This window comes from Oncorhynchus nerka, linkage group LG18, assembly GCF_034236695.1.
Source record: "Oncorhynchus nerka isolate Pitt River linkage group LG18, Oner_Uvic_2.0, whole genome shotgun sequence".
Classification (NCBI taxonomy): Eukaryota; Metazoa; Chordata; class Actinopteri; order Salmoniformes; family Salmonidae; genus Oncorhynchus; species Oncorhynchus nerka.
In genome coordinates this window covers 82,287,076-82,310,187 of record NC_088413.1, presented here as the reverse complement: position 1 = coordinate 82,310,187, position 23,112 = coordinate 82,287,076, and the positions used below count along the sequence as shown (strand labels likewise).

General features: G+C 51.0%; 1 protein-coding gene across 7 annotated transcripts in view; it reads right to left on the bottom strand.

The window, feature by feature from the left end:
• smoc1 (SPARC related modular calcium binding 1) overlaps positions 1 to 23,112 on the bottom strand; it is a 573,206-nt gene that overhangs the window by 100,618 nt on the left and 449,476 nt on the right. The window lies entirely within an intron of this gene.

Below are 23,112 nucleotides of genomic sequence, written 5' to 3'. Positions count from 1 at the left end.
CGGTCCTCACTCCCTCTAGTCCATCTCTACGGTCCTCACCGTCTCTAGTCCATCTCTATGGTCCTCACTCCATCTAGTCATCTCTACGGTCCTCACCGTCTCTAGTCCATCTCTACGGTCCTCACTCCCTCTAGTTCATCTCTACGGTCCCCACTCTCTCTAGTCCATCTCTACGGTCCTCACTCCCTTTAGTCCATCTCTACGGTCCTCACTCCCTATTGTCCATCTCTACGGTCCTCACTCCCTCTATTCCATCTCTACGGTCCTCACTCCCTCTAGTCCATCTCTATGGTCCCCACTATGTCTAGTCCATCTCTACGGTCCTCACTCCCTATAGTCCATCTCTCTGGTCCTCACTCCCTCTATTCCATCTCTACGGTCCTCACTCCTCTAGGCATCTCTATGGTCCTCCCTCCCTATAGTCCATCTCTACGGTCCTCCTCCCTCTAGTCCATCTCTACGGTCCTCACCGTCTCTAGTCCATCTCTATGGTCCTCACTCCATCTAGTCATCTCTACGGTCCTCACCGTCTCTAGTCCATCTCTCACGGTCCTCACTCCCTCTAGTTCATCTCTACGGTCCCCACTCTCTCTAGTCCATCTCTACGGTCCTCACTCCCTTTAGTCCATCTCTACGGTCCTCACTCCCTATTGTCCATCTCTACGGTCCTCACTCCCTCTATTCCATCTCTACGGTCCTCACTCCCTATAGTCCATCTCTAAGGTCCTCACTCCCTCTAGTCCATCTCTACGGTCCTCACTCCCTCTAGTCCATCTCTACGGTCCTCACTCCATCTAGTCATCTCTACGGTCCTCACCGTCTCTAGTCCATCTCTACGGTCCTCACTCCCTCTAGTCCATCTCTACGGTCCCCACTCTCTCTAGTCCATCTCTACGGTCCTCACTCCCTTTAGTCCATCTCTACGGTCCTCACTCCCTATTGTCCATCTCTACGGTCCTCACTCCCTATAGTCCATCTCTATGGTCCTCACTCCCTCTAGTCCATCTCTACGGCCCTCACTCCCTCTAGGCATCTCTATGGTCCTCACTCCCTATAGTCCATCTCTACGGTCCTCACTCCCTCTAGTCCATCTCTACGGTCCTCACTCCCTCTAGTTCATCTCTACGGTCCCCACTCTCTCTAGTCCATCTCTACGGTCCTCACTCCCTATTGTCCATCTCTACGGTCCTCACTCCCCTCTATTCCATCTCTCGGTCCTCACTCCCTATAGTCCATCTCTAAGGTCCTCACTCCCTCTAGTCCATCTCTACGGTCCTCACTCCCTCTAGTCCATCTCTACGGTCCCCACTATCTCTAGTCCATCTCTACGGTCCTACTCCTCTAGTCCATCTCTACGGTCCTCACTCCCCTCTAGTCCATCTCTACGGTCCTCACTCCCTCTAGTCCATCTCTACGGTCCTCACTCCATCTAGTCATCTCTACGGTCCTCACCGTCTCTAGTCCATCTCTACGGTCCTCACTCCCTCTAGTCCATCTCTACGGTCCTCACTCCCTCATCTCTACGGCCCTCACTCCCTCTAGTCCATCTCTATGGTCCTCACTCCATCTAGTCCATCTCTACGGTCCCCACTATCTCTAGTCCATCTCTACGGTCCTACTCCCTCTAGTCCATCTCTACGGTCCTCACTCCTCTAGTCCATCTCTACGGTCCTCACTCCCTCTAGTCCATCTCTACGGTCCTCACTCCATCTAGTCATCTCTACGGTCCTCACCGTCATCTCTAGTCCATCTCTACGGTCCTCACTCCCTCTAGTCCATCTCTACGGTCCTCACTCCCTATTGTCCATCTCTCGGTCCTCACTCCCTATAGTCCATCTCTATGGTCCTCACTCCCTCTAGTCCATCTCTACGGCCCTCACTCCTCTAGGCATCTCTATGGTCCTCACTCCCTATAGTCCATCTCTACGGTCCTCACTCCCTCTAGTCCATCTCTACGGTCCTCACTCCCTCTAGTTCATCTCTCGGTCCCCACTCTCTCTAGTCCATCTCTACGGTCCTCACTCCCTATTGTCCATCTCTACGGTCCTCACTCCCTCTATTCCATCTCTACGGTCCTCACTCCCTATAGTCCATCTCTAAGGTCCTCACTCCCTCTAGTCCATCTCTACGGTCCTCACTCCCTCTAGTCCATCTCTACGGTCCCCACTATCTCTAGTCCATCTCTACGGTCCTACTCCCTCTAGTCCATCTCTACGGTCCTCACTCCCTCTAGTCCATCTCTACGGTCCTCACTCCCTCTAGTCCATCTCTACGGTCCTCACTCCATCTAGTCATCTCTACGGTCCTCACCGTCTCTAGTCCATCTCTACGGTCCTCACTCCCTCTAGTCCATCTCTATGGTCCTCACTCCCTCTAGTCCATCTCTACGGTCCCCACTCTCTCTAGTCCATCTCTACGGTCCTCACTCCCTTTAGTCCATCTCTACGGTCCTCACTCCCTATTGTCCATCTCTACGGTCCTCACTCCCTCTATTCCATCTCTACGGTCCTCACTCCCTCTAGTCCATCTCTACGGTCCCCACTATGTCTAGTCCATCTCTACGGTCCTCACTCCCTATAGTCCATCTCTCGGTCCTCACTCCCTCTATTCCATCTCTACGGTCCTCACTCCCTCTAGGCATCTCTATGGTCCTCACTCCCTATAGTCCATCTCTACGGTCCTCACTCCCTCTAGTCCATCTCTACGGTCCTCACCGTCTCTAGTCCATCTCTATGGTCCTCACTCCATCTAGTCATCTCTACGGTCCTCACCGTCTCTAGTCCATCTCTACGGTCCTCACTCCCTCTAGTTCATCTCTACGGTCCCCACTCTCTCTAGTCCATCTCTACGGTCCTCACTCCCTTTAGTCCATCTCTACGGTCCTCACTCCCTATTGTCCATCTCTACGGTCCTCACTCCCTCTATTCCATCTCTACGGTCCTCACTCCCTATAGTCCATCTCTAAGGTCCTCACTCCCTCTAGTCCATCTCTACGGTCCTCCTCCCTCTAGTCCATCTCTCACGGTCCTCACTCCCTCTAGTCCATCTCTACGGTCCTCACTCCCTCATCTCTCGGCCCTCACTCCTCTAGTCCATCTCTATGGTCCTCACTCCCTCTAGTCCATCTCTACGGTCCCCACTATCTCTAGTCCATCTCTACGGTCCTACTCCCTCTAGTCCATCTCTACGGTCCTCACTCCCTCTAGTCCATCTCTACGGTCCTCACTCCCTCTAGTCCATCTCTACGGTCCTCACTCCCTATAGTCCATCTCTACGGTCCTCACTCCCTCTAGTCCATCTCTACGGTCCTCACCGTCTCTAGTCCATCTCTATGGTCCTCACTCCATCTAGTCATCTCTACGGTCCTCACCGTCTCTAGTCCATCTCTACGGTCCTACTCCCTCTAGTCCATCTCTACGGTCCTCACTCCCTCTAGTCCATCTCTACGGTCCTCACTCCCTCTAGTCCATCTCTACGGTCCCCACTCTCTCTAGTCCATCTCTACGGTCCTCACTCCCTTTAGTCCATCTCTACGGTCCTCACTCCCTATTGTCCATCTCTACGGTCCTCACTCCCTCTATTCCATCTCTACGGTCCTCACTCCCTCTAGTCCATCTCTACGGTCCCCACTATGTCTAGTCCATCTCTACGGTCCTCACTCCCTATAGTCCATCTCTACGGTCCTCACTCCCTCTATTCCATCTCTACGGTCCTCACTCCCTCTAAGCATCTCTATGGTCCTCACTCCCTATAGTCCATCTCTACGGTCCTCACTCCCTCTAGTCCATCTCTACGGTCCTCACCGTCTCTAGTCCATCTCTATGGTCCTCACTCCATCTAGTCATCTCTACGGTCCTCACCGTCTCTAGTCCATCTCTACGGTCCTCACTCCCTCTAGTTCATCTCTCGGTCCCCACTCTCTCTAGTCCATCTCTACGGTCCTCACTCCCTTTAGTCCATCTCTACGGTCCTCACTCCCTATTGTCCATCTCTACGGTCCTCACTCCCTCTATTCCATCTCTACGGTCCTCACTCCCTATAGTCCATCTCTAAGGTCCTCACTCCCTCTAGTCCATCTCTCGGCGGTCCTCACTCCCTCTAGTCCATCTCTACGGTCCTCACTCCCTCATCTCTCGGCCCTCACTCCCTCTAGTCCATCTCTATGGTCCTCACTCCATCTAGTCCATCTCTACGGTCCCCACTATCTCTAGTCCATCTCTACGGTCCTACTCCCTCTAGTCCATCTCTACGGTCCTCACTCCCTCTAGTCCATCTCTACGGTCCTCACTCCCTCTAGTCCATCTCTACGGTCCTCACCGTCTCTAGTCCATCTCTATGGTCCTCACTCCATCTAGTCATCTCTACGGTCCTCACCGTCTCTAGTCCATCTCTACGGTCCTCACTCCCTCTAGTTCATCTCTACGGTCCCCACTCTCTCTAGTCCATCTCTACGGTCCTCACTCCCTTTAGTCCATCTCTACGGTCCTCCTCCCTATTGTCCATCTCTACGGTCCTCACTCCCTCTATTCCATCTCTACGGTCCTCACTCCCTATAGTCCATCTCTAAGGTCCTCCTCCCTCTAGTCCATCTCTACGGTCCTCACTCCCTCTAGTCCATCTCTACGGTCCTCACTCCCTCTAGTCCATCTCTCCCGGTCCTCACTCCCTCATCTCTACGGCCCTCACTCCCTCTAGTCCATCTCTATGGTCCTCACTCCATCTAGTCCATCTCTACGGTCCCCACTATCTCTAGTCCATCTCTACGGTCCTACTCCCTCTAGTCCATCTCTACGGTCCTCACTCCCTCTAGTCCATCTCTACGGTCCTCACTCCCTCTAGTCCATCTCTACGGTCCTCACTCCATCTAGTCATCTCTACGGTCCTCACCGTCTCTAGTCCATCTCTACGGTCCTCACTCCCTCTAGTCCATCTCTCACGGTCCCCACTCTCTCTAGTCCATCTCTACGGTCCTCACTCCCTTTAGTCCATCTCTACGGTCCTCACTCCCTATTGTCCATCTCTACGGTCCTCACTCCCTATAGTCCATCTCTACGGTCCTCACTCCCTCTAGTCCATCTCTCGGCCCTCACTCCCTCTAGGCATCTCTATGGTCCTCACTCCCTATAGTCCATCTCTACGGTCCTCACTCCCTCTAGTCCATCTCTACGGTGCTCACTCCCTCTAGTTCATCTCTACGGTCCCCACTCTCTCTAGTCCATCTCTCGGTCCTCACTCCCTATTGTCCATCTCTACGGTCCTCACTCCCTCTATTCCATCTCTACGGTCCTCCTCCCTATAGTCCATCTCTAAGGTCCTCACTCCCTCTAGTCCATCTCTACGGTCCTCACTCCCTCTAGTCCATCTCTACGGTCCTCACTCCCTCTAGTCCATCTCTATGGTCCTCCTCCATCTAGTCCATCTCTCGGTCCCCACTATCTCTAGTCCATCTCTACGGTCCTACTCCCTCTAGTCCATCTCTACGGTCCTCACTCCCTCTAGTCCATCTCTACGGTCCTCACTCCCTCTAGTCCATCTCTACGGTCCTCACTCCATCTAGTCATCTCTACGGTCCTCACCGTCTCTAGTCCATCTCTACGGTCCTCACTCCCTCTAGTCCATCTCTATGGTCCTCACTCCCTCTAGTCCATCTCTACGGTCCCCACTCTCTCTAGTCCATCTCTACGGTCCTCACTCCCTTTAGTCCATCTCTCGGTCCTCACTCCCTATTGTCCATCTCTACGGTCCTCACTCCCTCTATTCCATCTCTACGGTCCTCACTCCCTCTAGTCCATCTCTACGGTCCCCACTATGTCTAGTCCATCTCTACGGTCCTCACTCCCTATAGTCCATCTCTACGGTCCTCACTCCCTCTATTCCATCTCTACGGTCCTCACTCCCTCTAGGCATCTCTATGGTCCTCACTCCCTATAGTCCATCTCTACGGTCCTCACTCCCTCTAGTCCATCTCTCTACGGTCCTCACCGTCTCTAGTCCATCTCTATGGTCCTCACTCCATCTAGTCATCTCTACGGTCCTCACCGTCTCTAGTCCATCTCTACGGTCCTCACTCCCTCTAGTTCATCTCTACGGTCCCCACTCTCTCTAGTCCATCTCTACGGTCCTCACTCCCTTTAGTCCATCTCTACGGTCCTCACTCCCTATTGTCCATCTCTACGGTCCTCACTCCCTCTATTCCATCTCTACGGTCCTCACTCCCTATAGTCCATCTCTAAGGTCCTCACTCCCTCTAGTCCATCTCTACGGTCCTCACTCCCTCTAGTCCATCTCTACGGTCCTCACTCCCTCTAGTCCATCTCTACGGCCCTCACTCCCTCATCTCTACGGCCCTCACTCCCTCTAGTCCATCTCTATGGTCCTCACTCCATCTAGTCCATCTCTACGGTCCCCACTATCTCTAGTCCATCTCTACGGTCCTACTCCTCTAGTCCATCTCTACGGTCCTCCTCCCTCTAGTCCATCTCTACGGTCCTCACTCCCTCTAGTCCATCTCTACGGTCCTCACTCCATCTAGTCATCTCTACGGTCCTCACCGTCTCTAGTCCATCTCTACGGTCCTCACTCCCTTTAGTCCATCTCTACGGTCCTCACTCCCTATTGTCCATCTCTACGGTCCCCACTCTCTCTAGTCCATCTCTACGGTCCTCACTCCCTTTAGTCCATCTCTACGGTCCTCACTCCCTATTGTCCATCTCTCGGTCCTCACTCCCTATAGTCCATCTCTCACGGTCCTCACTCCCTCTAGTCCATCTCTACGGCCCTCACTCCCTCTAGGCATCTCTATGGTCCTCACTCCCTATAGTCCATCTCTACGGTCCTCACTCCCTCTAGTCCATCTCTACGGTCCTCACTCCCTCTAGTTCATCTCTACGGTCCCCACTCTCTCTAGTCCATCTCTACGGTCCTCACTCCCTATTGTCCATCTCTACGGTCCTCACTCCCTCTATTCCATCTCTACGGTCCTCACTCCCTATAGTCCATCTCTAAGGTCCTCACTCCCTCTAGTCCATCTCTACGGTCCTCACTCCCTCTAGTCCATCTCTACGGTCCTCACTCCCTCTAGTCCATCTCTACGGTCCTCACTCCCTCATCTCTCGGCCCTCACTCCCTCTAGTCCATCTCTATGGTCCTCACTCCATCTAGTCCATCTCTACGGTCCCCACTATCTCTAGTCCATCTCTACGGTCCTACTCCCTCTAGTCCATCTCTACGGTCCTCACTCCCTCTAGTCCATCTCTACGGTCCTCACTCCCTCTAGTCCATCTCTACGGTCCTCACTCCATCTAGTCATCTCTACGGTCCTCACCGTCTCTAGTCCATCTCTACGGTCCTCACTCCCTCTAGTCCATCTCTATGGTCCTCACTCCCTCTAGTCCATCTCTACGGTCCCCACTCTCTCTAGTCCATCTCTACGGTCCTCACTCCCTTTAGTCCATCTCTACGGTCCTCACTCCCTATTGTCCATCTCTACGGTCCTCACTCCCTCTATTCCATCTCTACGGTCCTCACTCCCTCTAGTCCATCTCTACGGTCCCCACTATGTCTAGTCCATCTCTACGGTCCTCACTCCCTATAGTCCATCTCTACGGTCCTCACTCCCTCTATTCCATCTCTACGGTCCTCACTCCCTCTAGGCATCTCTATGGTCCTCACTCCCTATAGTCCATCTCTACGGTCCTCACTCCCTCTAGTCCATCTCTACGGTCCTCACCGTCTCTAGTCCATCTCTATGGTCCTCACTCCATCTAGTCATCTCTACGGTCCTCACTCCCTCTAGTCCATCTCTACGGTCCTCACTCCCTATAGTCCATCTCTACGGTCCTCACTCCATCTAGTCATCTCTACGGTCCTCACCGTCTCTAGTCCATCTCTACGGTCCTCACTCCCTCTAGTCCATCTCTATGGTCCTCACTCCCTCTAGTCCATCTCTACGGTCCCCACTCTCTCTAGTCCATCTCTACGGTCCTCACTCCCTTTAGTCCATCTCTACGGTCCTCACTCCCTATTGTCCATCTCTACGGTCCTCACTCCCTCTATTCCATCTCTACGGTCCTCACTCCCTCTAGTCCATCTCTACGGTCCCCACTATGTCTAGTCCATCTCTACGGTCCTCACTCCCTATAGTCCATCTCTACGGTCCTCACTCCCTCTATTCCATCTCTCGGTCCTCACTCCCTCTAGGCATCTCTATGGTCCTCACTCCCTATAGTCCATCTCTACGGTCCTCACTCCCTCTAGTCCATCTCTACGGTCCTCACCGTCTCTAGTCCATCTCTATGGTCCTCACTCCATCTAGTCATCTCTACGGTCCTCACCGTCTCTAGTCCATCTCTACGGTCCTCCTCCCTCTAGTTCATCTCTACGGTCCCCACTCTCTCTAGTCCATCTCTACGGTCCTCACTCCCTTTAGTCCATCTCTACGGTCCTCACTCCCTATTGTCCATCTCTACGGTCCTCACTCCCTCTATTCCATCTCTACGGTCCTCACTCCCTATAGTCCATCTCTAAGGTCCTCACTCCCTCTAGTCCATCTCTACGGTCCTCACTCCCTCTAGTCCATCTCTACGGTCCTCACTCCCTCATCTCTACGGCCCTCACTCCCTCTAGTCCATCTCTATGGTCCTCACTCCATCTAGTCCATCTCTACGGTCCCCACTATCTCTAGTCCATCTCTACGGTCCTACTCCCTCTAGTCCATCTCTACGGTCCTCACTCCCTCTAGTCCATCTCTACGGTCCTCACTCCCTCTAGTCCATCTCTACGGTCCTCACCGTCTCTAGTCCATCTCTATGGTCCTCACTCCATCTAGTCATCTCTACGGTCCTCACCGTCTCTAGTCCATCTCTACGGTCCTCACTCCCTCTAGTTCATCTCTACGGTCCCCACTCTCTCTAGTCCATCTCTACGGTCCTCACTCCCTTTAGTCCATCTCTACGGTCCTCACTCCCTATTGTCCATCTCTACGGTCCTCACTCCCTCTATTCCATCTCTACGGTCCTCACTCCCTATAGTCCATCTCTAAGGTCCTCACTCCCTCTAGTCCATCTCTACGGTCCTCACTCCCTCTAGTCCATCTCTACGGTCCTCACTCCCTCTAGTCCATCTCTACGGTCCTCACTCCCTCATCTCTACGGCCCTCACTCCCTCTAGTCCATCTCTATGGTCCTCACTCCATCTAGTCATCTCTACGGTCCTCACCGTCTCTAGTCCATCTCTACGGTCCCCACTCTCTCTAGTCCATCTCTACGGTCCTCACTCCCTTTAGTCCATCTCTACGGTCCTCACTCCCTATTGTCCATCTCTACGGTCCTCACTCCCTATAGTCCATCTCTACGGTCCTCACTCCCTCTAGTCCATCTCTACGGCCCTCACTCCCTCTAGGCATCTCTATGGTCCTCACTCCCTATAGTCCATCTCTACGGTCCTCACTCCCTCTAGTCCATCTCTACGGTCCTCACTCCCTCTAGTTCATCTCTACGGTCCCCACTCTCTCTAGTCCATCTCTACGGTCCTCACTCCCTATTGTCCATCTCTACGGTCCTCACTCCCTCTATTCCATCTCTACGGTCCTCACTCCCTATAGTCCATCTCTAAGGTCCTCACTCCCTCTAGTCCATCTCTACGGTCCTCACTCCCTCTAGTCCATCTCTACGGTCCTCACTCCCTCTAGTCCATCTCTATGGTCCTCACTCCATCTAGTCCATCTCTACGGTCCCCACTATCTCTAGTCCATCTCTACGGTCCTACTCCCTCTAGTCCATCTCTACGGTCCTCACTCCCTCTAGTCCATCTCTACGGTCCTCACTCCCTCTAGTCCATCTCTACGGTCCTCACTCCATCTAGTCATCTCTACGGTCCTCACCATCTCTAGTCCATCTCTACGGTCCTCACTCCCTCTAGTCCATCTCTATGGTCCTCACTCCCTCTAGTCCATCTCTACGGTCCCCACTCTCTCTAGTCCATCTCTACGGTCCTCACTCCCTTTAGTCCATCTCTACGGTCCTCACTCCCTATTGTCCATCTCTACGGTCCTCACTCCCTCTATTCCATCTCTACGGTCCTCACTCCCTCTAGTCCATCTCTACGGTCCCCACTATGTCTAGTCCATCTCTACGGTCCTCACTCCCTATAGTCCATCTCTACGGTCCTCACTCCCTCTATTCCATCTCTACGGTCCTCACTCCCTCTAGGCATCTCTATGGTCCTCACTCCCTATAGTCCATCTCTACGGTCCTCACTCCCTCTAGTCCATCTCTACGGTCCTCACCGTCTCTAGTCCATCTCTATGGTCCTCACTCCATCTAGTCATCTCTACGGTCCTCACCGTCTCTAGTCCATCTCTACGGTCCTCACTCCCTCTAGTTCATCTCTACGGTCCCCACTCTCTCTAGTCCATCTCTACGGTCCTCACTCCCTTTAGTCCATCTCTACGGTCCTCACTCCCTCTATTCCATCTCTACGGTCCTCACTCCCTATAGTCCATCTCTAAGGTCCTCACTCCCTCTAGTCCATCTCTACGGTCCTCACTCCCTCTAGTCCATCTCTACGGTCCTCACTCCCTCTAGTCCATCTCTACGGTCCTCACTCCCTCATCTCTACGGCCCTCACTCCCTCTAGTCCATCTCTATGGTCCTCACTCCATCTAGTCCATCTCTACGGTCCCCACTATCTCTAGTCCATCTCTACGGTCCTACTCCCTCTAGTCCATCTCTACGGTCCTCACTCCCTCTAGTCCATCTCTACGGTCCTCACTCCCTCTAGTCCATCTCTACGGTCCTCACTCCATCTAGTCATCTCTACGGTCCTCACCGTCTCTAGTCCATCTCTACGGTCCTCACTCCCTCTAGTCCATCTCTACGGTCCCCACTCTCTCTAGTCCATCTCTCGGTCCTCACTCCCTTTAGTCCATCTCTACGGTCCTCACTCCCTATTGTCCATCTCTACGGTCCCCACTCTCTCTAGTCCATCTCTACGGTCCTCACTCCCTTTAGTCCATCTCTACGGTCCTCACTCCCTATTGTCCATCTCTACGGTCCTCACTCCCTATAGTCCATCTCTACGGTCCTCACTCCCTCTAGTCCATCTCTACGGCCCTCACTCCCTCTAGGCATCTCTATGGTCCTCACTCCCTATAGTCCATCTCTACGGTCCTCACTCCCTCTAGTCCATCTCTACGGTCCTCACTCCCTCTAGTTCATCTCTACGGTCCCCACTCTCTCTAGTCCATCTCTACGGTCCTCACTCCCTATTGTCCATCTCTACGGTCCTCACTCCCTCTATTCCATCTCTACGGTCCTCACTCCCTATAGTCCATCTCTAAGGTCCTCACTCCCTCTAGTCCATCTCTACGGTCCTCACTCCCTCTAGTCCATCTCTACGGTCCTCACTCCCTCTAGTCCATCTCTACGGTCCTCACTCCCTCATCTCTACGGCCCTCACTCCCTCTAGTCCATCTCTATGGTCCTCACTCCATCTAGTCCATCTCTACGGTCCCCACTATCTCTAGTCCATCTCTACGGTCCTACTCCCTCTAGTCCATCTCTCACGGTCCTCACTCCCTCTAGTCCATCTCTACGGTCCTCACTCCCTCTAGTCCATCTCTACGGTCCTCACTCCATCTAGTCATCTCTACGGTCCTCACCGTCTCTAGTCCATCTCTACGGTCCTCACTCCCTCTAGTCCATCTCTATGGTCCTCACTCCCTCTAGTCCATCTCTACGGTCCCCACTCTCTCTAGTCCATCTCTACGGTCCTCACTCCCTTTAGTCCATCTCTACGGTCCTCACTCCCTATTGTCCATCTCTACGGTCCTCACTCCCTCTATTCCATCTCTACGGTCCTCACTCCCTCTAGTCCATCTCTACGGTCCCCACTATGTCTAGTCCATCTCTACGGTCCTCACTCCCTATAGTCCATCTCTACGGTCCTCACTCCCTCTATTCCATCTCTACGGTCCTCCTCCCTCTAGGCATCTCTATGGTCCTCACTCCCTATAGTCCATCTCTACGGTCCTCACTCCCTCTAGTCCATCTCTACGGTCCTCACCGTCTCTAGTCCATCTCTATGGTCCTCACTCCATCTAGTCATCTCTACGGTCCTCACCGTCTCTAGTCCATCTCTACGGTCCTCACTCCCTCTAGTTCATCTCTACGGTCCCCACTCTCTCTAGTCCATCTCTACGGTCCTCACTCCCTTTAGTCCATCTCTACGGTCCTCACTCCCTATTGTCCATCTCTACGGTCCTCACTCCCTCTATTCCATCTCTACGGTCCTCACTCCCTATAGTCCATCTCTAAGGTCCTCACTCCCTCTAGTCCATCTCTACGGTCCTCACTCCCTTTAGTCCATCTCTACGGTCCTCACTCCCTCTAGTCCATCTCTACGGTCCTCACTCCCTCATCTCTACGGCCCTCACTCCCTCTATTCCATCTCTACGGTCCTCACTCCCTATTGTCTATCTCTACGGTCCTCACTCCCTCTATTCCATCTCTACGGTCCTCACTCCCTATAGTCCATCTCTACGGTCCTCACTCCCTCTAGTCCATCTCTACGGTCCTCACTCCCTCTAGTCCATCTCTATGGTCCTCACTCCATCTAGTCCATCTCTACGGTCCCCACTATGTCTAGTCCATCTCTACGGTCCTCACTCCCTCTAGTCCATCTCTACGGTCCTCACTCCCTATAGTCCGTCTCTACGGTCCTCACTTCCTCTAGGCATCTCTACGGTCCTCACTCCCTCTTGTCCATCTCTACGGTCCTCACTTCTTCTAGGCATCTCTACGGTCCTCACTCCCTCTTGTCCATCTCTACGGTCCTCACCGTCTCTAGTCCATCTCTATAGTCCTCACTCTCTTTAATCCATCTCTATGGTACAGGTCCTCACTCCCTCTAGTCCATCTCTACGGTCCTCACTCCCTCTAGTCCATCTCTATGCTACAGGTCCTCACGTGTCCACTCTTTAGGGTTTGGCCAAAGTCAGGCAACAAACATATGATCATCCAATCCAGTATCAGATGCTGTGTTTAGTCAATCAACACTATGATGCTGCCCAACCAGCTTTCGTGACTATACTTTCATTAATCTGATGACTGTTAATTATCTAATTAACTAACTACGTTTAATTGTTACCTGATTAAATTAATCATTTAACAATTAACTCATTAGGATCTGGGGCACCACGAGAGCGATCCTTTAAAGAGTTTCCATCTCCCGAATTTAACTCTCTAAGGTCTTTACCTATCACATCCATAAACACTTATTAATCATGACCTCGTATCATATCACCATTCTGAACAGTCGTAACCTCCTTGCATCTGCAAAAACCCCAGCCTTACTTATGAGTCAGTACTACACAAATTGGTTTATTTATTTATTTACTAGCTAACAAAATGGTAACACAGGATAAACATAGACGCATTAGAAACAGGTCACTAGCGGACTGACAACATATGGCGGCTTTTTACAAAACAGATGGAGGAGACAGAAAGGTACAGAGAAGTAATACTTGGGTATATTTAGAAACTACTCTCACAGTAATGATATACTTTCCACACGAACCACGGCCCGTTTGGAGTAAGAAATGATGTATCTATTTACGTGTAAATGTCTTGATTCATCTTGTAGTCCTGAACAGAACCACGTAGTTGATTTCCCTTCCATTCACTCCTGAAGATGCCTCTCTGAAGATAGTCTAGCCAGCCGTGTCGATGGTTCCCATTGGGTGATGAGAGTAGCATACTACATTGATTTGAGAAGAGTAGTAGAATGATCCCACTTAAGTTCATCTTTCTAGATACTTTACTTAGGACAGCTAATCAGCTGTCCCAGTGATCGTCTGGGAGGTGACTTCATCGTCTCTACCTCGTGTTGAGATTTCAGAGTTCAAACCACTTTGGATATGAGCTGCAGCTCCCTCTTGTCTAAATGTTGATTTCTTTACTAATCCTTTTATACACGCTGGTCCAATGGGACGGTTCCGTCAGGTTGACACGGTCTCTGACCTCACTCTGGTCCAATGGGACGGTTCCGTCAGGTTGACACGGTCTCTGACCTCACTCTGGTCCAATGGGACGGTTCCGTCAGGTTGACATGCTCTCTGACCTCCCTCTGGGGCGTGGCTACTTACTGTGAAAAGTTTTATAGGAGACAAATAATCTCTTATGTCTTCTAAAATCACATCTTAACAAAATTACTTTCATTACTTTTTTAAAAATTTCATACACAATGTAAAGGATGGAAACTTCGTACATGTAGTGTACATACTTCAAGTTACAGTATTTCCTCTATAACATTTTTAATGGCATCACAAAATAACAAACAATATGACATTAGTTTTCTATAGATCGCCTCTGACCATTCCCCACGCTCTATGTTAGAAATATTGTTCCAGTACTCACTTTAGAACGTGTTCGAGTTTTGGCGGGAAAACCCTCTGGAGACAAAGCACATTCCTTTGTGAATTTTTGACAGGGAGACCCTGGATCTCCTCTCCTTTAATTTACAACAGGGCGTGAGGTGTCAACCCACCACACCAATTCCCTCCTCCCCGCCCCTCTGCGGGTAAGAGAGGGTCTGGTTGAAATCAACCATTGCCAAGCTGATCTTTGGATCCTCACAGGGCAGTCATGACACAGACCAACCAACGTAATAAAGTCATTGGATAGATGTTCAAGCTTCGTTTGAAGATTTTCCAACCTGGCAACTATACATTTCTAACTTCTTGATTTTTCTGTAGAGCACCATGTGAACACAATGACTACGTCACAAATGGCACCCTATTCCTACGGCCCTGGTCTATAGTAGTGCACTACATAGGGAATAGGGCTCTGGTCTAAAGTAGTGCACTATATAGGGAATAGGGCTCTGGTCTAAAGTAGTGCACTATATAGGGAATAGGGCCCTGGTCTAAAGTAGTGCACTATATAGGGAATAGGGCTCTGGTCTAAAGTAGTGCACTATATAGGGAATAGGGCCCTGGTCTAAAGTAGTGCACTATATAGGGAATAGGGTCCTGGTCTAAAGTAGTGCACTATATAGGGAATAGGGTGCCATTTGGGATGTAAACAATTCCCTTTTAAATGTCTCCATTACAGTCCACCCCATATAACACATACTACACATAACTATACTACCATATAACCCATACTAGCCATGATGACGTCCCCTATTCTGGCCGTCATTGTAAATAAGCATTTGTTCTTAACTGACTTGCCTAGTTAAATAACGGTTAAATATACTAACCCTACATAATGTACGTCCAATCCATTACCCATGTTCACCCAGACATTTAATAACTCACCCTAACCACTACCCACCCCTCCATGTCCCCTTCCACCACCCCTCCATGTCCCCTTCCACCCACCCCTCCATGTCCCCTTCCACCACCCCTCCATGTCCCCTTCATGTCCCCTTCCACCCACCCCTCCATGTCCCCTCCATGTCCCCTTCCACCACCCCTCCATGTCCTCTCCATGTCCCCTCCACCCACCCCTCCATGTCCCGTTCACCCACCCCTCCATGTCCCCTCCACCCACACCTCCATGTCCCCTTCACCCACACCTCCATGTCCCCTCCACCCACCCCTCCATGTCCCCTTCCACCACCCCTCCATGTCCCCTCCATGTCCCCTCCACCCCTCCATGTCCCCTCCACCCCTCCATGTCCCCTCCATGTCCCCTCCATGTCCCCTTCCACCACCCCTCCATGTCCCCTTCCACCCACCCCTCCATGTCCCCTTCCACCCACCCCTCCATGTCCCCTCCACCCCTCCATATCCCCTTCCACCACCCCTCCATGTCCCCTCCACCCCTCCATGTCCCCTCCATGTCCCCTTCCACCCACCCCTCCATGTCCCCTCCACCCCTCCATATCCCCTTCCACCACCCCTCCATGTCCCCTCCACCCCTCCATGTCCCCTCCATGTCCCCTTCCACCACCCCTACATGTCCCCTTCTACCCACCCCTCCATGTCCCCTTCTACCCACCCCTCCATGTCCCCTTCCACCCCTCCATGTCCCCTCCATGTCCCCTTCACCCACCCCTCCATGTCCCCTTCATCCACCCCTCCATGTCCCCTCCTTCCACCCCTCCATGTCCCCTTCCACCCCTCCATGTCCCCTTCACCCACCCCTCCATGTCCCCTCCTTCCACCCCTCCATGTCCCCTTGCACCCCTCCATGTCCCCTTCACCCACCCCTCCATGTCCCCTTCCACCCACCCCTCCATGTCCCCTTACACACACCCCTCCATGTCCCCTTCCACCCACCCCTCCATGTCCCCTCCTTCCACCCCTCCATGTCCCCTTCCACCCCTCCATGTCCCCTTCACCCACCCCTCCATGTCCCCTTCCACCCCTCCATGTCCCCTTCACCCACCCCTCCATGTCCCCTTCCAACCAGTCCCTTCTCCTCCTCCTCCCCAGACCCTCAGAGCCCATTCCACTGTGCACAGATGTCAAATAAACATCTCGTTTTGGTTTCTATTTGATTGAGTTGTCAAGTAACATGAATTCAAAGTGAAATAAACAAAAATGTAACAAGTAACAAAGTTGGCTGATAAAAAAAGGGCCAAAATCCAAGAATTTCCTTTATAATGATTACGTTTTGCAAATCCAATCCAATATTTTTGTTGAAATTACGTGTAAACTTTGATTCAACCAGTTTGTGTCCAGTGGGCTCTTCCTCTCCCAGATCCTCAGAGCCCATGTCCCCTCCACCCCTCCATGTCCCCTCCTCTTTGATTCAACCAGTTTGTGTCCAGTGGGTTCTTCCTCTCCCAGATCCTCAGAGCCCATGTCCCCTCCACCCCTCCATGTCCCCTCCTCTTTGATTCAACCAGTTTGTGTCCAGTGGGTTCTTCCTCTCCCAGATCCTCAGAGCCCATGTCCCCTCCACCCCTCCATGTCCCCTCCTCTTTGATTCAACCAGTTTGTGTCCAGTGGGTTCTTCCTCTCCCAGATCCTCAGAGCCCATGTCACCGACATGGATTCCTCTCACAGCTGCTTGCTGAGTTTGCGGGCCTGTCTCTCCTTGGCGTCGAAGGCGACCTTGGTGTCCTGTAGTTGTTCTATGATTTCCTTGGCTTCCTTCATATCCGCACCCAGCTGGTTGTATTTCTCCATCAGCTCCTGGTTCTCCCTGCGGAGTTCCACCACCAGCTGGCTAAGCTCCTCACTCTGCTTCCCACAGTGGAGCTTCAGAGCCTCCATCTCCGTCAGGGTCAACTCTATCTGCTTCACCAGACCCTCTAGCTTGTCTTTCGACGACATCTCCTTCTTTATAGGTCGAGTTGAGCTTCTTATCTATCTTCTTGTACTCACGTGTGTAGACTGCGATCTTTTACAAGTGGTTTTCCTCCTCACTGTGTGGCTTGGTTTGGATTGTCTGAGAGAAAGATGGAAGCTGGTCGCGGTGTGTTATGTTACGCGTCTCGTTTCCCCTTTTTCTGGTCAGCAAACGTCTGTGTTGCTTAGTTACCTGTTAGTTGTCCTGTTCCGTGTGACTATTTTAAAACCTAATACCTTAGTCCCTGCATGTCTCACGTTGGGCCGCTCCTTCTTCCATCCCTCCGTCTCTAATCCCGTTAGCGGAGAGCTATCCTGGGCCACGGCCCATGTGGGTTTACACGTAGACAGACGTGACAGTCACACGGCCTATACCCACAGACCACTTTCAATCTACTGAGGATGAGAGAGAATGACAGCTTGATTCTCCTTCTGGTGTCCTCCTAAGCCAGATCATACCCTTACTAAGGGATGAGGCAGAGGGCCATCAGTTAATATGAATCCATGACAGCCAAGTGTAAATCAACATGTTATGGGATCCCTCCAGTACGGAGAAAAAACCTACACTAGAAAACACTTTCAGCAAAATATTTAGGTTTCAAGTCCCCATGTATTGCCATCTGTAGAACTGATCGAGGAGGTGTCATTAGTGCAGGGCCATTACCAGATCCAAAGCCCCAGATCAACAGGCCTAGATCCACAGACACAGATCCACAGGCCCAAATCCACAGGCCCAGATCAACAGGCCCAGATCCACAGACACAGATCCACAGGCCCAAATCCACAGGCCCAGATGAACAGGCCTAGATCCACAGGCCCAGATCCACAGGCCCAGATCCACAGGCCCAGGCCAGTTAGTCATGGGATATTCTTGGTCCTGTTGGTTAAAGCACAATCTGAAGCTAAACTGTCACGGCATGGAGAACTGTGCCACTGTCCAGCCCTGTCCTTGCTCACTATAGGCCAAGCCGTTCCCATGGTTACAGCTAAGGCCTCCACAGATCCAGGCACGGTGCCAGTCAGGCTGGCAGCCAATTGGCAGGGGGGGGGGTCCACACAGAATGCCAGCATACCAAATAGTCCATGGAATTTCCACCATGTTCCCACCGTTCAGAGCGGTCTGTTGAGTCAAACCAGGGTAGGAATGTGTGGCAGGGGTGGCTGGTGAGGCAGGGGTGGCTGGTGAGGCAGGGGTGGCTGGTGAAGCAGGGGAGGCTGGTAGAGCAGGGGTGGCTGGTGAAGCTGGTAAAGCAGGGGTGGCTGGTGAAGCAGGGGTGGCTGGTGATATCCCCTTAACTCCACCCCTCAGCTACTCTCAGTCCACCTCACCTATCACCATAACCCCACCCCTCAGCTACTCTCAGTCCACCTCACCTATCACCATAACCCCACCCCTCAGCTACTCTCAGTCCACCCCACCTATCCCCTTAACCCCTGCCTACCTGCCTGCTCGGAGAAGTCCGCATGGTCCTAAAGCACACAGTTGCCTCGTTTTGTATCACAATGAAATTTCAGAATGTGGTGGGGGGGGGGGACATCTCATCCCCAGTGAAAGTTGCGCCCTTGATTATATTATTGGACTACGGCTTTCCAAATCTTCCAAAAAAGTGCTATTTGCAGGGTTAATTTTAAATCAATTCGATTTTTTAGCCATTCCTGAACCCGTGACCAGAAACAAGCTACATAGGGACAATACCAAAATAAGTCATGTAATGATTCTGTCGCTTTGTAGCAAAATCTGCAGAGCTGAGTTGGTTGTATCCCCCATATATATATAAATATAAATATTGTATTAGTTGCCAGAAATTTGTATAATCATTTAAATGTAAAAAGTTTTTGAATCAAGCATTGTTTTGCGTATCAGTTCATAAACCATGTGCCATGGAATCAGTACATCCAAAATCTCTTCATCCACCCCTCCATGTCCCCTTCATCCACCCCTCCATGTCCCCTTCATCCACCCCTCCATGTCCCCTTCACCCACCCCTCCATGTTCCCTTCATCCAGCCCTCCATGTCCCCTTCACCACCTCCATGTCCCCTTCATCCCCCCTCCATGTCCCCTTCACCACCCCTCCATGTCCCCTTCATCCACCCCTCCATGTCCCCTTCACCCACCCCTCCATGTCCCACTCCACCCCTCCATGTCCCCTTCACCACCCCTCCATGTCCCTTTCACACCCCTCCATGTCCCCTTCATCCACCCCTCCATGTCCCCTTCACCCACCCCTCCATGTCCCCTTCACCCACCCCTCCACCTTCATCCACCCCATGTCCCCTTCATCCACCCCTCCATGTCCCCTTCATCCACCCCTCCATGTCCCCTTCACCCACCCCTCCATGTCCCCTTCACCCACCCTCCATGTCCCCTTCACCACCCCTCCATGTCCCCTTCATCCACCCCTCCATGTCCCCTTCACCCACCCCTCCATGTCCCCTTCACCCACCCCTCCATGTCCCCTTCACTCACCCCTCCATGTCCCCTTCATCCATGTCCCCTTCACCCACCCCTCCATGTCCCCTTCACCCACCCCTCCATGTCCCCTTCATCATCCACCCCTCCATGTCCCCTTCACCCACCCCTCCATGTCCCCTTCCACCCCTCCATCCACCCTCCATGTCCCCTTCATCCACCCCCATGTCCCCTTCCACCCCTCCATGTCCCCTTCTCCACCCCTCCATGTCCCCTTCCACCCCTCCATGTCCCCTCCATGTCCCCTTCATCCACCCCTCCATGTCCCCTTCATCCACCCCTCCATGTCCCCTTCCACCCCTCCATGTCCCCTTCATCCACCCCTCCATGTCCCCTTCCACCCCTCCATGTCCCCTTCATCCACCCCTCCATGTCCCCTTCCACCCCTCCATGTCCCCTTCATCCACCCTCCATGTCCCCTTCCACCCCTCCATGTCCCCATCCAGAAAATCACCTTGTAGGATTTTTTTATTGAATTTATTTGCAAATTATGGTGAGCACTGATGGAGGGATTGTGCGTTCCTGGTGTAACTCGGGCAGTTGTTGTTGCCATCCTGTACCTGTCCCGCAGGTGTGATGTTCAGATGTACCGATCCTGTGCAGGTGTTGTCACACGTGGTCTGCCACTGCGAGGACGATCAGCTGTCCGTCCTGTCTCCCTGTAGCGCTGTCTTAGGCGTCTCACAGTACGGACATTGCAATTTATTGCCCCGGCCACATCTGTAGTCCTCATGCCTCCTTGCAACATGCCTAAGGCACGTTCACACAGATGAGCAGGGACCCTGGGCATCTTTCTTTTTTGTGTTTTTTCAGAGTCAGTAGAAAGGCCTCTTTAGTGCCCTACGTTTTCATAACGGTGACCTTAATTACCTACCGTCTGTAAGCTGTTAGTGTCTTAACGACCGTTCCACAGGTGCATGTTCATTAATTGTTTATGGTTCATTGAACAAGCATGGGAAAACAGTGTTTAAACCCTTTACAATGAAGATCTGTGAAGTTATTTGGATTCTGACTAATTATCTTTGAAAGACAGGGTCCCGAAAAAAGGGACGTTTTCTTTTTTTATGCTGAGTTTAAGTCTCTGTCTCGGTACCTCTCTGTATTTCCATCTACAGATTCATAATGTCATCATCTAGAATAGACTTCCTGTGTAGCCAGGGCTGTGGGTCCTGAAGTTTAGATAGATGAATCTATCTATATTTATTTTTTTATTACAGATTAGCCAAATCTGTTTAATGTTCAAGAGCATTTAAAAATAATAAAAAAAATGATCCACCTTCCTTTCAGATGATTTCTTTCACGTTAGTTGACAACTCAAAATGAAAACTTGTTTTTTCCCCCCGTGGCTTTTACACTTCAGGACCTGCTGCCATGCAAACAGAACAAGCCTTGACTGGTGCACCAAGCAATTAACATCATATACTACAAATGTGTTCAAACATATTCCACATGTTGAATCTTCCAGCTGACTTGGTGACAGGCTGAGGTTTCTGTTGTAACAGTAAGAAAATGCTAAACTTAACACTACAAAAAGGACAACAATGTTGTAACTAAGGGAATGTTGTAACCTAGGGAATGCTGTAACCAAGGGAATGCTGTCACCAAGGGAATGCTGTCAACAAGGGAATGCTGTAACTAAAGGAATGCTGTAACCAAGGGAATGCTGTCACCAAGGGAATGCTGTAACCAAGGGAATGCTGTAACTAAAGGAATGCTGTCACCAAGGGAATGCTGTAACCAAGGGAATGCTGTAACCAAGGGAATGCTGTCACCAAGGGAATGCTGTAACCAAGGGAATGCTGTAACTAAAGGAATGCTGTCACCAAGGGAATGCTGTAACCAAGGGAATGCTGTAACCAAGGGAATGTTGTCACCAAGGGAATGCTGTAACCAAGGGAATGCTGTAACCAAGGGAATGCTGTAACTAAAGGAATACAGTAACCAAAGGAATGTTGTAACCAAGGGAATGCTGTAACCAAGGGAATGCTGTAACTAAAGGAATGCTGTAACCAAGGGAATGCTGTAACTAAAGGAATGCTGTAACTAACGGAATGTTGTAACTACGGGAATGTTGTAACTACGGGAATGTTGTAACCAAGGGGAATGCTGTAACCAAGGGGAATGTTGTAACTAAGGGAATGTTGTAACTAAGGGAATGGGTTCCCACTTATTTATGAATCTGTTGAATCATTTTGAATAAATTACTGATATGCCATTTGTATTTTATTCTTGATTCATTTATTTTAAAACGGAACATTTGAAAGGAACAACCTTGCATTAATGCACATGGCCAGTTGCCCAACATAATCTTTACAAAAGTAAGAAAAACAACAATCTCAAGTCATTGCTCCATGAGCAGGTTACTCTGCAGCAAAGAGTTTAAATTGGAGAGCAACACTAGGTTTTCTGTCTCCTAGACACAGATTAAGCAAAGCCCTGGACTAAAATAATGATTTTAAAATGGGTGTTTTTAGTTCTAGGACTAAGCCTAATGTGTGTCCACGAAAAGAAAAGAAAAAAAACCCTTAAAGAACTAGTTTGGCCTAACAGAGTTTAAATGCCAGCCATGATCAACTTTTTGCTCGTCTTGAAAGCAGAACAGAGGAAAACTCCTGGTCAAATGTATCGTCATGACCCCAAAAACATTTAGTTTGTTTCCATGAGGAGAAACCGACTGTTAGACAGAACCAGGCGACACGCTGATGATTCTAGTGTGGATCAATCAACATAATCCGGGCCCAGATATGTTTGTGCTATTGTGTCAACTTCCTGTCGTTACGGTTGGGGTCAATTCCATTCCAAACCCAATCAAATCAGAGAGTAAAACTAAATTCCAATTCCACATTTTCCCCCCCACGAACTCTGCCTCCATCGTCATGACAAACACTGGAATCAGGCTAGAATTAACGACACGTCTAGATTTAGACTCTGAGAGGGAACAGAACCTGGTCAACCGTGGTGTTTTATGATGCAGTGTGGTGGGGACACAACTCAAAGCTGGTATATTATAAATGCTATAGGCGTCGTTTCAAACCATCCCGTTCCTGTTGGGCCAGCAACACTGTGTAAAAAAAACAAACTCACAGGCCTTTGTGGTTTCACGGTCTGAATGTCTGACTGAGTGGGGGGGGGGGGGGGAACAAAACAACAAAAACATGGAAATGAATCCTGGAATGCAGGATGAATAGCACCCTTTCCCCTAATATAGTGCACTACTTTTGACTAGAGCCCTATTGACTCTAGTGCACTATTCAGGGAATAGGGTGCCATTTGGAACACAGTGCTGGATGGACAAAGCAAAGCTCTTGACGAGTTCAATTCAAGAAGCACAACAATCAAAG